A 13,344-nucleotide genomic window follows, 5' to 3' on the forward strand; every position below is an offset into this window, starting at 1 on the left:
ATTTGACAGAGAGAGCATGAGCTGCAGAAAATACTGATTTTTAAACCCAAGTCAAAAAAGAATTTTGTCCAGGAGACTCAAAGTTCCACTTTATCCCCATCATACCTCCTGCACCCACAAGAAAAGACTGGATGTGGTTGAGGAAGGGGACATTCTATCTGACTTTGGTACCATTATTGGTGAGTCCTCATGGCTTATTTACTACATTTTACAAAACGTGTTTGATTCATTCTTTTGTATCACTGTCTTGGTTTCAAATCACTGAGGGCAGGCTACTACACCTAACCAAACTATTTCTAGCACTATGTATCCTATGGTTATGCTTAAATGATAGAATTTGTGTGATCTTGGATCAGCTGGTTATTTTTATACAGCACTTCAAAGACCAAAAGCATAGAAGAAACAAAATAGACAAGCAGAATGTGAATAAGTAAGAATGAAAAGAGCCAGAGAATTTGAGTGGGTAAGAGGTGAGGCCACAGCCCCACAAAATTATAATTATTGATTCACAGGAAAAGCTAGGCCTAGAGAAGAACATTTGCAATACAGAATTTCAAAGACTCACCTTAAAAAAAAAGGCACTCCCCAGAGGGCTAGTAGAAATGAAAATATATATACCCAGCCTGCTCACAGGAGTCTTGATTCTCTGAGTGTCTCTTCTCCGAACTTTCCTAACAAGTGAAGACACTGGTGATTTGGCATCACACTGTGCCTGCTATCAGGCCCTTCACTACCCAGGAGATGGGAGCAGAATTTTTTCACTAAGATTCTTACTCCATCAAGAATCCTGAGACATGACCAAGTCTGTAATATGTAAGTCTCTGAAAAACCAAACAAGACAATAAAACACCTTGTTTTCAAAAAGGTGAAATGAATAGATGCCAAGGTTTCTTTTACAATTTTACTAAATTCAAAAAAAATTTTTTTACTAAATTCTTTTTTGGTCCAAACATTTGAATCTTGGAGTTGAACTGCTTGGTTGATTTCTTAACTGTGTGACTCTGGCAAAGACCCTGAATTCTATACCTCAGTTTCCTCATATGTAAAATGGATAAGATAATGGTATCTATCTCAATGGTAACAGCAAAGGTAAATATCACACATTAAACATTTTATACAGTGTGTGTGGCACACGGTAGATAATAAAAAAAAATGTTAGCGGTTAGATTTTCTAAAATACAAAATATTTTCCCAAATAGCCTGTACATATTAATAACCTAATGTCTATTTGTAATTAAAGTATGCTTTTAAACATACAACTTAATGCAATTAAGCAAAATATTCATTTCGGGAGGATGTAAATCACAGCCTGACTGGGATAGCATTGCATACCCATTCAAAAAAATACCCAGGAAATAACAAATGCTGGTGAAGATGTGGAGAAACCAGAACTGTTGTGCAACATTGGTAGTAATGCAAAATGGTGCAGCCATTGTGGGAAGCAATACAAACAGTTCCCAAAAAATTAAAAATAGGGGTGCCTGGGTGGCTCAGTCAGTTACACGTCTGACTCTTGGTTTTGGCTCAGGTCATGATCTCATGGTCATTAAATCAAGCCCTGCATTGGGCTCTGAGTTCAGCAGGGAGTCTACTTGAGACCATCCCACTCCTCTGCCCCTCCCTACTATGTGTGTGCTCTCTCTCTAAAACAAACAAGTAAATCTTACATAAATTAAAAATACAATTACCATAAGATCCAGCTATTTAATTTCTGGATATATACCCACAATAATTGAAAATAAGAATGAGAAGGGTTATTTGTACCCCTATGTTCACAGCCATGTTGTTCACAATAACCGAAAGACGGAAGCAGCCTAGTGTCTACTGACCAATGAGTGGACAAACAAAATGAGGTGTACACCTATAATGGGCTATTACTCAGCCTTAAAAGGAAGGTTCTGACACATGGACATAGAATTCTGACACATGGACATTATTAACTAAAACTGGCCTTTTAAAGGGAAACGTATTACTGATTTCATATTTTCATTCTCAAAGAGAGAATTGTACAATTTTGTTCCTACCTCTGGATGATGGCTATAATAAGGAACAAGCAGTACGCAGGCACACGTGTACAGACAGAAGGCAGAATGATGGCTCCCAGGGCTAGAGGAAAGGAGAGCTATCGTTTAACAGGTACTGAGTTTTGGTTTTGTAAGATACAACTTCCGTGGATGGATAGTGATGATACTTTATGACATTGAATGACACGTTTAAAAATGGTTAAGATAGCAAATTTTATGTGTATTTTACCACCATAAAATTTTTTTTAAGTTTATCAATAGCCCACAGTTGTACACGTGTGCCTGCGTACTGCTTGTTCCTTATTATAGCCATCATCCCGAGGTAGAAACAAAATTGTACAATTCTCTCTTTGAGAATGAAAACATGAAATCAGTAATACGTTTCCCTTTAAAAGGCCAGTTTTAATTAAAAGGATACAAGGAATCAAAACATTTGAACCTAAAACAATTTAACTTATATTCTGTGTCCAATACATTGTATTAATGCTTTTTTTTTAAAGATTTTTAAATTTATTTATTTATTTATTCGTGAGAGACACAGAAGGAGAGGCAGAGACACAGGCAGAGGGAGAAGCAGGCTCCTGGGACTCGATCCCAGGACTCCAGGACCACGACCTGAGACAAAGGCAGACGCTCAACCACTGAGCCACCTGGGTGCCCCTGTGTTGATGCTTTAAGAAACCTTAATGGTACTATACGTCTATGATGCAGGATTGAATCATAAACAGAAAATCATTTGCATCAAGTAGAACTAAGTATGACTTCTGCTCCAGTCTTTAACACGAGAAGTAAGGGTTCCAATTCTGGTAATGGAAGAACAGCTTTGCGCTGAACTAACCCTCCTGCTGATGGCAATTTTAACTGCTACACAAAATATAAAAACAAACCGTAGTTTGAATTACTGAAGAGCAACCAAAAGCAATATTGGTAGAGAGAGACACAGTCCTGGAAGGAAGTGAAGCACACCAGGTGAGCTGTGCCTTGAACTGACTTTTCCCTTGTGGGTACCTTCCAGTCACGTGACCCATCAGGGACAGAGTTCAAACTCGGTCATACTGGGCTCCGGAAGATCAGAGGTCTGTCCTGAGAGGCTGGGAGAAAGCAGTCTGCAGAGACAGTGCCAAATCTGCATAACCGTTCTCTTCCAGTCACTGGAGGACGCCAAGTGATGGTCCAAAGAACCCAGCAGAAAGCAGCTGCTGGGAGGCTAGAGAGCTAAGCAGAGATTTCAGCCACTGTCTGATTCTGGGGAGACTGGACTTAGAATAATCACCTTGCGCCACTACTAGGAGTAAAGATCACATCCCCAAACTGAAAGCTATGTCCTCTCCTCTAAGGCAAAACTTAAAAAGAGTCATCCTGACAAAGCCTATAACTAAGCCCCAAGGATCAAAGTGATCTGTTTGTTAATTACAAGACAGCACAATGCGATACTCTTCAGAGGAAAGTAACATAAATCCGGATTCTCTACAATGTTATCGTGGATTATATGATGTCAAGAATATCACTTAATATTACTAAGTATGGAAAAACTCAGGAAAATAAAAAAGAGTGGTAAGGGAGATGAAAGGACAGGGAAAGAGAGAGAGGAGGGTAAGAAACAATAAGAAACAACAATCATATGGAAGAAATAACATTTTCAAGAGAGGAAAACCTCCACAGTCGTTCATATTCATTTAATATAACTATATGCATATATTAGCCAAAATATGTGAAACATATTACTTTATTGCTAATATGATTATCTTCATAATAAACAATAAAAAGCAACAGATTTTTCTTTTGGTTTTACTTCCTGGCATTCAATAGAAAGAATGAAAAGGATGTTTATATTTACTTTTCTTTGCTGAAACAGTGATTACGGTCATTCGTATTTGGGCATATGGCAAACATGGTTTTCAAAATTAAAATACACACAGCCGTGACACAGAGCAGAACTCTTATGAAACAAAAACTCAGTCCTTTTACATTGTAATAAATGACCCTGAGATTTTCCCATTAATAATAGTTAATGCGTTGGGCAGCCCGGGTGGCTCAGCGGTTTAGCGCCGCCCGCAGCCCAGGGCGTGATCCTGGAGACCCTGGATCGAGTCCCAGGTCGGGCTCCCTGCATGGAGCCTGCTTCTCCCTCTGCCCGGGTCTCTGCCTCTCTCTCTCTCTCTATGAATAAATAAAATCTTAAAAAAAAAAAAAAGTATCCAAAATATGAGCCACATTAACTATTATTTTTTTTAAGATTTTATTTATTTATTTATGAGAGACACACAGAGAGAGAGAGAGAGAGGCAGACACAACAGGCAGAGCAGGAGCCCAACACGGGACTCGATCCCAGGTCTCCAGGAATAAGCCCTGGGCCAAGGGGAGGCGCTAAACCACTATTAGCGGGATCCAGGGATCCTATTTTGGATACTTCTGATAACAGCAAAGGATTGTATCTTTTATTTCTTTTTTATCTTTATTTTTTGGATTGTATCTTTTTAATTGTCTGATTTTGATAGTCACCTGATAAGCTCATTTAGTTAGTTTAAAATTAAAGTACATAATTTTTCACATGATAGCTGAATCCAGAGTTTACCTGGTTTACACTTAGAATGGTTTTCTTCTTTGATTTCAAGTATCTTTGAAGGTCAGTCAAGGATGACTGAACTATAAGCCGCCGTGGTGCCTTTTATTCCTACAGAGCACGAGACCCTCTGAGTTCCCCCCAAACGAGGCCATCCTCAGGGAGAGGGTGGAATAGGCTAAACGCGTTCACGTCATGTGAAATCTCAGTTGACCTGGTCAACCGAAAAGGAAATTATTAGTGGATTTATACAGATATCACTATTAAGAGACAAAATATGAATAAGTGCTTTCAATTTTTCCCAGATGCAGAAAGGAACCCGGGATTTATCAGCTTCACACATCATAAGCCTTGAGCTGACTCACCCTCTGGGCAGGGACTCTCAGTGAGTGAGGCTCCCCTTCCTAGTGCATGGCTCTCCCGGACCCTGCTTCCCGCCCAGGTCACGAGGTCACGTCAGGGCAGCAGATTCTCGGAGGAACTAATTCTCATGACAGTGCACGGTCACCGCCTTCCTGCCTCGAAATGCTGGGGAGGCTTCACTGTGTGTCTAAATCATGCTTTGGCCGCCCAGACAGGACGACTGCCTCATGGTGACAGGCACACTGAGGGACTTCGGAGTTTAAAGCTAGAAGTGTGAGTCTTGGATGATTTTCAAACCACTTTCAATAGGTCTGAAACAAAGTGGGATAGAAATACATACTATCCGTTAGCTGATGTGGCACTTTTTTTTTCTTCTCTGAATATTTTAATAACTCGTTTCTACCGTAAAATAGTTCCTTCTGTCCCTAACCCTTCTTCCCTCCTTCTTTCCCTGTTCTCCCAACACGTCCTTCACCACCACCCGTCCTGCCCTAGGAAGATAGTTTCTTTCTCTTAGCATTCTTCTGTTCCGTCCCCCCCACCGGACTGAAGAGTGGTTCTCATTAGAGACATGTTCAATGCATTCATCCACGGCCTTGGGCTCTTTATCTTCTACTGTCAAATCTGGGGCATCTTTTAAAGCCCCCTTCACCACCTCCACCAAGCTCGCAGGTGTCCTTTCTTGTCCAAGAACTCCTCTCGCCAGCCTCTGCACAAAAGCCCGGACCATGTTCATTTCCATCCCAAGAAAAAAATAAGCTTTTGTCCCTCCTCCTTTAAAAACATTACTCAAAGGCAATGGGCATCACCACTTCACTGAATTAATTAATTTCTTCAATCAGGCTGGGTTTTATCTTCTTAGAGACTCTTGGCAAAGCAAAATGAACAGCAAATTTGATGTGACGTAAGAGATGAGAAGGGAGAGGATGTAGTGTGTGTTTCTGTGTGTGAGCAGAATTATGGGTATAAATATGGGGGAATGAGGATAAGATTAAAAGGAAAAGTGGAAATCGTAAATGCGCAGTGAGTACAGTTTTACAGCTTAAAACTTTTTTTTTTTTTTTTTTTAATGTAGCCTAGCTATTTAAGCTGAGATGCTAGGATACCGGAAGGCATTTAGAAAATAGTCTAACCCTCTTTAAGACCATTGCAAACCATTTTTCCTGGTTTATTTCTACATGACAACAAATATCTTTGAAAGTTAAATAATGAAAGGAGATTATTTCTCTCCCAAGAACTCTTTCAGATATAAGAAGGTGAACAACTCAAAGCTTTCAGTTGTGCTTACTTTGCCTGTGGTGTGTGTGTGTGTGTGTGTAAAGAGCTATATATGAACGTCCTCCCAAAATCTCCAAGAAAGTTGGCACATGCGTACACACACACACACACACACACACACACACTTTAATGTGACAAGAGGTCTGTGTACATCTTGGGCTTTTTTTCCTGGTGAAGGCAAAGCTTATTCCCAGCTGCCAGAAGAGTGTTCTGAGCCAAGCTCCTTTCCACCCCAGCACTGCCTTCTGGTATCCTGCTATGGCCCATGGGCCAAATAAATTTCCCAAGATGTTCAATTAATGCACCCAATCCTGGTCAGTCTGGCTTCTTTCTATTACCGAAGCAAGGTCTTCAAATCACCTCTTGGGAATGTGTGAGCCCCTAAGGGATGAATTCAAATAAAAATGTAGTAACAAATTCCCATTCTTTATTTTATTTTTTTTTAAGATTTTATTTATTTATTCATGGCAGAGAGAGAGAGAGGCAGAGACACAGGCAGAGGGAGAAGCAGGCTCCATGCAGAGAGCCTGATGTGGGACTCAATCCCCGGCCCCCAGGATCACACCCTGGGCTGAAGGCAGTGCTAAACTCCTGGGCCACCAGGGCTGCCCTCTTTATTTTATTCTTAAAAAAAAAAAAAAAAAAAAAAGAAAGCATTATTATGACTAGTCAAAACATCACACGGCACACACTGCATGGTCATCTGCCACAACGGAGATATTTGTGTCCATCCTGCTCTGTGAAGGAGCAGAGTGATATGTGGCCATGCGGAAGCCTACTAGACTTCAAGTCATTTCGGGGTTGGCAGCAGGGAGGACCAGCAGTGTTCAGGATTAGAAAGCAAAGGTCTCTTGAGCTTCCTGGATTGCTTTCTCTCCTTTATGCTCCCTGAATTAATTTGCTAGGGCTGTCATTATACCACAGAAAGGTAATTTCTCATAGTTCTGGAGGCTAGAAGTCCAAGATCAAGAGGCCTCTCCTGAGGCCTCTCTCCTTGGATTACAGATGGCTGATTTCCTGATGCATACTCACATGGCCTTTTCACCCTGAGTATATATCCCTGGGTGTCTGCTAAGTACAGTGGTCCTATTGTTCAGGGTTTCACTCTTAAGATCTCATTTAACCTTAATTACCCCTGTGTAGGCCCTCCAAAGAGAGTCACGTTGGATATTAGGGTTTTAACACGTGAATTTTGAGAGAACACAGGTGGCCACTGAACCAGCAGGTAGCTAAAAGCAAGAGCTCAGGTTCACAAAAGCAACAGTCCTCCTGCAGCTCAAAGGGACATCCATACAAAACTCTTCACTAATGATGATCCTCCAGGGACTCTTTCTGTATACGTGTGATGAGTGAGATGATTTAAAGGTAACCTGTGGCCCTGTAGGTCTTTCATGATGACCCTCAGTACCTGTTTCCTCCTAGGAAATGTTCTGCTGAGTCCAAGGTCTCAGGCTTAGAGTTAGGAAGTTATTTGATACTAAAAACTAAGTAGCAAACTTTCTGCATATTTATTAAGATTTTTTTTTTCATAAAAGACATAGATGTGCACAAACACATTTTAAATTTGCAAGCGATAGTGAAGTAGGATGGGTTATTATAATCAGTTCATCTCATGGCCCCAAACTAGAGGCACGGGAGCTATGGTACTCCATGTGATGGTATTAGGAGGTAGAGCCTTTGAGAAATGATTAGGGTTAGGTGAGGTCATGATGGTAGAGCCCTCATGAATGGTTATTGGCGCCATTATAGAGTCACAAGCAAACTGACTTCCTTTTTCTGTTCCTCTGCCACATGAGGATATGAGAAGTCAGCAGTTTGCAACCCAGAAGAGGGATCTTTCTGGGAACCTATCATGTGCCCTGATCTCAGACTTTCAGTCTCCAGAACTGTGGGAAATAAATTTCTGTTATTTATAAGCACCCAGTTTATAGTAATTTGTTAGCACCCAAAACTGACTATGACATCTGATAAACTTTGTCTTCAAAAATAGAAAAGTGAGCCTACCACTTCAAGGAAAAATTACTGTGATGGTATTTGTTGCCAATGATAAAAATCCAAGCTTTCAAGTGAAAATTAAAATTTTGGAAGACCTGCATCTGCCATTGTACGCTTGAAAACTTCCCAATATTTAAAGCCTTTTCTGATGAAATTAGTAAGGATATCTTAAAGAATATGTGTTTTGGATATTATATAATGAAATATGTCAACAAAAGAGGTTGAGAATCACTACCTTAAAATGTAGGTTGGGCTTCTGTTATCCAGACCATTTTGATCCTTCCTTATTAAAACAGAACATAAATCACACACATAAAAATTATAAATTAAAGAGTTTCTCTCCTTGAAAATGATGAGCAGGGCAGCCCGGGTGGCTCAGCAGTTTAGCGCCACCTTCGGCCCAGGGCCTGATCCTGGAGACCTGGGATCGAGTCCCATGTTGGGCTCCCTGCATGGAGCCTGCTTCTCCCTCTGCCTGTGTCTCTGCCCCGCACACCCCCACCCCCCGCCCTGGCTGTGTCTCTCATTAATAAATAAATAAAATATTTTTTAAAAAAAGAAAATGATGAGCAGTTAAAGCTCTTAGGCTGAACTCTGAAAAATGTTTGTGGATGTGTTTCAGGGTCACTGAAAATAAAGTAAGACCTGTTTATCTGTTAAAAATATAGATATGAAGGGATTCCTGGGTGGCTCAGCGGTTGAGCGTCTGCCTTCAGCCCAGGGCATGATCCTGGAGTCCGGGGATCAAGTCCCACAACTGGTTCCCTGCAGGGAGCCTGCTTCTCCCTCTGCCTGTGTCACTGCCTCTCTCTCTGTGTGTGCGTCTCTCATGAATAAATAAATAAAATCTTTTAAAAAAATAAAAAATAAATAAAAATATAGATATGAAACTCTTGGAAAGGTTAGTCTTTTTTTTAGTTTATTCTAAGAGAAACATCTAGAACATTTATAATCTACATTCCACCTTGTTTCGAATATACAACAAAGAGAACAGTTTCTGGAGTCACATAGATCTTGGTTTGAAATCCAGATCTTATTCCTTCTTTCCGATTGTGTGACTTGGAGAAATTTACATCTCTGAGCCTCCAAAGTCATCCTCGATGATCTCTGGTCTTTTATAACTTTTCTACTCTGGTCTTTATATCCTTGTGGCCTTTCCATGGTGAATATTGGTCTATATGACCAATAGAATATGGCAGAAGTAATGGTATGTAACTTTCAAGAATAGGTTATAAAAGAATACAACTATTGTCTTGAGTTCTTGCTTCTTTTTTGGATCACAGCTTCGGAAGAAAACAATCTGTGCCTTGAGGCCACGCAGGCAGCCTGTGGAAAGCTCATGTGGTGAAGAATGGATGTGCCAACAACCATGTGAGTAAGCTTGGAACATGCTTCAGCTCCAGTCAAGGCTTCAGATGCCTGGTGCCCCGGTTGACAACTTGTCTGCATCATGAGAGACCGTGAGCTAGAAGCACCCAGCTAAACCGCTCCCAAATTCCTGGCCACACAAACTATTGTTACCATATTTTAGTTACTATACTTTAGGGCCAGTTTATTAGCTACCTTCTGTGCCTTTTTTGAATTGATGCCTAACGGATATCTTTTTCCCCCTGAAAAACTATAGTTTTGTTAGAATTAGAAAGCTGGTACTGTGAGTTGTCGGCTACTGTTTCATTCAAGCAGAGGGGCACATTCAATAAAGAGTTTCACATCTTTCCTAAAGAAAATTTTACTGAATTTCAGATTTCAGCATTTGTTTCAATTATTTTGGCTTTCCTCTTTCCTAGTCCCCACCCCCCACTCTTTCCTAGTTAAATTAAACTATGTTGGTTTTCCTCCCCATCATACATGTGAGATCCTCTTTTACTGACTTTTACAGCTACCACTTCCTATCAAATCTTTTTTTTTTAAATCTCTTTCTTCATTTCCTATTGATGTTTAAGTTTCCGTCTTTGCCATCTTCTATTTCCTTTAAAGCATTTTGTGTTGGCTTTGTTACTATTTCATTTTCTGAGTCCTTTCACTTCTCATTTAAAGCTTTTCCTCTACTCATTTTATTTATGAAATTTAAAAAGATTCTGAATTTTGATGCTTTATCAAAACAAAGTATTTATCCTTATGTTATTTAACATATTTTAAAATATTAGATAATAATTATTCATTTTGTAAATTGGATTTCTGGCATTATTTCACAGTATGTAAAGGCTTTATTTTAATATACTCCCATTTCCTTTTTCTAATAATATCTTGGCTTGAGATTTGATAAATCCTTTTCTGCAGTTCATTTTGAAGTGAAATAAGTACTCCTGTCTTCTTAAGAGGAATGAATGAGCCAAGATAGTTTTTCCAACTTCATGACTCTAGATCTCTCTTTCGTTGTTTTCACAAACTGATGAAAAATACAGAAGTTAAATTCCTGAGATTTTCCTCTTTTTGTCTTCTCCCCTAATTTTATTTAAATTCCCTTTCTTTTGCCTCTATTGTTTCTGTCCAACTCAAACAGGTTTCTACTCTCAGCACTTTCTCCTTGGTACAGGGCTTTGTCATAGAAAGCTGGTTTGGTTTGTTACTTTCAAGAATTCATAGGGACAAATCCCTGAACAGATCCTGCATCCTCAATTTCCTGAAGCCCCACTGAACAAAGCAGCCTGCAAAATGCCTTCCCAGGTTCTGCAGCTATTCTCAGAATAGTCCACCATGTTTTACAGTGAGTCACTGATAGTAATTTAGTAGATCTCTGTCTTTGGTTTTGTTTTCTTAGTTACTCTGATTGTTCTAACAGGGAAATTCAGAGAAATTCAAAAACTGTATTGCCATTACTACCTAATTCCTAGAATGGTATACTTTTGTTTCTCTTTTGAATAGAATTTCCTTAGAAGTGTTTTTTACAAACTTGTGCATTTGCTTAATTTTTTAGTTTGTTCAAAAAATGTGTTCCTGATGTAAATTTTAAAGGGAGAGATTAGTTTACTGCCACTCCTCTGTATACCCATTTTCAACATTTATTAACATATAGTCCATCTTATTTCATTTTTAGCCCTATTTACTCCTGCTCCCTCAATGGATTATTCTGAAGAAAATTCAAGATATCATATCATTTCAACATAAAATACTATCATTTTCAATTATTTTTGAATGCTAAATTTTATATGTTTGTGTGTTTGTGTATATATATATAAATATCAGGCCTGAAGTCATTTACAACTTCACATAAGTTACAAGTACATAATGGAGCCTTGTACATACAAGTACATAATCAAAATTAGCAAGAGGTCCATTCTTAGAGATTTATGAAAAAGACAGTATTAAAGACAACAATACCTAAAACCATCTGTCCAGTTTTCTGTCAGAAAATCTAAGCATCATCGTTAATTCTTCTTTCCCTTCCTCCAACAGCACCAGAAACCCAAAGTTCTAACCATTCAGCATCTTCAATATCTCTAATTCCCACTGCCTCTCTGCCTTAGTTCAGGACTTCTTTGTTTCTTTCCTGTGCTGTAGCAACAGATTTCTAACTCATCTCTTGACCTCTAGTCCCACCCACTTCAGCTGCTTCCCCCAAGAACCATTAGCAAAATCTTAAATGTAAATTAATTCATTTGGCTCTTAGGTTTAGCACTTAGTGTCCCCCATCACTTAAAGAAAACATTCCTTTTGAAATAAACTACACTGCTCAGGATCCAGATCCTGTTTATTTCTCCAATCTCTCCTCTTAACTTTGTCTATATAAACACCACTCATGTTTCATTCAATGCTCTAAATTATTTTAGACAACTGTGCTTTCTTTCAAATGTGTTGCTCTATTTTTTTTTCCAAAACCCTTCCCCCATACTGCCAGCAAACTCTGACTTACTTTAGAGCTTTAGCAATGTTTCTCTCAGCTTTGGGAAAAAAAAATAATAATAATAATAATAATAATAATAATAAAGCTTTATTGAGTAAAATGACTACATTTTGTTCACAAAGAAAACTTAAATAGTATTCTGGACTTCCAATATCTTGCTCACATTTCGTATTTCATTTGTTCCTCAAAAATCTCCATGAAGTATAAAATGCAGGTATTGGTTCCTATGGATGAATAAACTGGGTAAGGGCAGCAGTCAGTAGGTGGTAAGAGGTAGGACAAGGCATTGGAAAACTCCAGCAGGCACCATTCTTGTTGTATCCTATAGAAATGATTCCCACCCCCAGTGCTGCAGCAAGCAAATCTGCCTTTGTTTCATATAGATCACTTTCAGAGTTCGCAGCAGGGGATGTCGTTCATTATGCAGATTTTTGACCTTTTTCTTTCTTTCTTTTTTTTAAAGCTGTCATGACCAGTAATTCTAAATAATAGGCAACTTAAAAAGCTTTCCATTGGAAGAAAGTTAGTTTTTTCCTTACCTTCTTCACTCACAAATGCACCCAGGTCAAAAGTTTAGGGAAGCTTGGTTTGAAATGGTATCCATGTTTTCTTATGGTAATTTTTGATTTCTAAATACAGAAGTGATTTAATAGTAAAATCCTACTGGTCCAGTTAGAGGTCATGGGAATGCCTCTGAGTATAAAGAATTTTAAGCTACTAATTGGGCAAAGGCTTATAGAAAGCAAGGGTAGGGAAGCAGTTTATGACCTTTACCTACACTTGAACTGGAATGATAATCTACATTTCCAAAAATACTAAAAATTTCAATTTGAATTTTGGTGCTAATGCTTGTAAAGACTGATCATTCTGTTCTGAAAGAAGAAAAAATGTAGGGGAGAAGTTAAGAGCAAGCAACATTATCAATGGGACTAACAATCAACTAGAAAGTAGCCTCAAGAATTTCCAATTTTTCCAGATGCAATATTTAATACTCTCTCTCTCTCTCTCTTTCTTTTTGGTTTACATTTGGTAAACAACCATTTTGAAATCTGAGTGTCGTAATACCTGCTGTCCCACTCCAGCTACCAAATTGGTTAAAATAGAAAAGATTTTTTACTGTAATTGTTTTTCTTCAGGTTGTGGAACATCTTTGTATTTTCAATAAATGCTTTTTTATTAAAGACATATGAATAATAAAACTAATTTCAAAATCCGAACATCTTAAGTTTTACTTTTTACTTTCAAACTGCAGTTGATGTGTTCCCTTCAAAGACTTT

General features: G+C 38.7%; 1 long non-coding RNA gene across 1 annotated transcript; it reads left to right on the plus strand.

Annotated features, from left to right (window-relative positions):
• Positions 1 to 2,780: 2,780 nt before the first annotated feature.
• Positions 2,781 to 9,927, plus strand: LOC111098923. Its single transcript, XR_005370019.1, has 3 exons — positions 2,781 to 2,993; positions 4,893 to 5,223; positions 9,507 to 9,927. It is a non-coding gene; the product is annotated as an uncharacterized LOC111098923 (long non-coding RNA).
• The last annotated feature ends 3,417 nt before the right edge of the window (positions 9,928 to 13,344 follow it).

Source organism: Canis lupus, chromosome 15, assembly GCF_011100685.1.
Source record: "Canis lupus familiaris isolate Mischka breed German Shepherd chromosome 15, alternate assembly UU_Cfam_GSD_1.0, whole genome shotgun sequence".
NCBI lineage: Eukaryota > Metazoa > Chordata > Mammalia > Carnivora > Canidae > Canis > Canis lupus.